Raw genomic sequence first — 1759 nt, 5'->3', positions numbered from 1 at the left:
GTCACATCAGTGCTGTGTAGCGTTCACACAGGGGTCTGATGCAGGTCACATTTAAAATGTAATGTGAACGTTCACTAAAAAAGATCAGATTTTTTCAAAAAAATCGGAACTGAGCATTAAGACCTGCAGTGTGAACGTAGCCTCTGAGTGCGACACCGCACAGTGTTGTATGAAATTACACAAAATATTTTTCTCTCAAGGTTTGACCAAAGCAATTACATCTCTGTTGTTGCTAAAACAATCTAGTTGAAATGTTTGGCATGAAAGGGGATTTGCATCTCTAATAAAAAAAAAAAAACATCATGAATGAAACACCTGTTTTTGTCTTTCACTGCAACAATTCCTATTTGAAATTTCTGTCACACAAAATAATGGAAGCGTTTTCTGAGTTTCAACTGTTCAAACACAAAGAAAAGACCCGAATGAACTATTTTCTCTTGAATTTGACTGAAAAACTTTCTGTGAATATTCCAAGTTCAACCTGTAAGGTCAGAGTGTGGTGGGCTCCAACTCAGCTGTGTTCTTTGACCATAAAAACCCACRCAGACGCCTTCCCCGTAAATCCAGTTTATATTTAAACTAAGAAATTCATTACGTCTCCTCACCACAGAAACGAAAGCCAAACAGCAGAGCGCGACCTATTGGCAGATTATTTACGTCGCTCGCATCAGACTAAACAGCACCAGGCATGCGTGCAGTTTTCAGGGGCCTCCCAATCGATACGCCCCCGTAACTAGATATGATAYCGGTTCTGAAAAATCCATCACACCTGTAGGTGCGAGAGCTGCACATCGTTCATAATGAAAAAAGAAAGAAAGAAGAGAGCAGGAAAGAGCCTGAGGTCTGCAGAGATTAGAAATGTGTGAGATGTAAGGAAGGAAGATAAAGAAGAACAAGAGGGAGGGGACCAAAGAGGGCCGAGTGGAAGAGAATTAGGGAGACTGATAGTTGGGCACAAGGTCCAACGGCTGTGGATCTGTGTGTGTGCGTGTGTGTGTGTGTGTCTGTGTGTGTGTGTGTGTGTGTGTGTGTGACTGTGCCTCTCTCGCTCTCTCTCACACACACACCCACACAATGTGGGTAGCTCATGAAGACTAATGTTGTGACCTTGCTTAGTGATAAGGCATGAAGATAAAGTAGCGTCAGATAAAATAACTGAAAAAAGCTAGGTGTGTGTGTGTGTGTGTGTGTGTGTGTGGACAGTGAAATGGACACATGACATGAACAGCTAAACGCGTACAGATGTAAAGTCATTTAAAAAAGTCTAATCAGACCAGAAAAACAACAACAAAACAGACCTTAAAACTGCACACACACAAGTTGTTCTATCCTCGTGGGGACTTTGCATCGACTTCCATTCATTTTCCAGTCTGACCCTTTAACCTAAACCTAACCACCCACCCAAAATCTGCAGCCGTACCTGCGGGGACCGGGTTTCGGCCCCAAAAAAGCAGTGTTTTTCTGTAAAATGGTCCACATGACGTAGCAACAACATGTCCACACACACTCGTTTGAACTCAAAAGGTGCAAATCTTTATCCGATAATATTTTTGCACGAGCCTGCATTGGTTAGTTTGCCTATCCTGTTAGCAAAATATCACATGAGATAGCATAGATTTTAATCAAACCCTCTACATTACGAGTAATGATTAGGGGTGCAACGATACAGAAAATTCACGATTCGGTTCAGTTCCACTTTAGTCTCACGGTTCGATATTTTTTCGATACAAAAAAGCGAAATTTCTACGCCCCTTTTAAC

The 1759-nt window shown here is 41.8% G+C and overlaps 1 protein-coding gene across 3 annotated transcripts in view; it reads left to right on the top strand.

Annotated features, from left to right (window-relative positions):
• The window catches only part of cadm3 (cell adhesion molecule 3), a 168272-nt gene that overhangs the window by 106464 nt on the left and 60049 nt on the right, over positions 1-1759 (top strand). The gene's annotated exons all lie outside the window — the stretch shown is intronic.

This window comes from Austrofundulus limnaeus, unplaced genomic scaffold (genome assembly GCF_001266775.1).
Source record: "Austrofundulus limnaeus strain Quisiro unplaced genomic scaffold, Austrofundulus_limnaeus-1.0 Scaffold97, whole genome shotgun sequence".
Lineage (NCBI taxonomy): Eukaryota > Metazoa > Chordata > Actinopteri > Cyprinodontiformes > Rivulidae > Austrofundulus > Austrofundulus limnaeus.
This window is presented reverse-complemented; position numbering and strand designations above follow the sequence as displayed.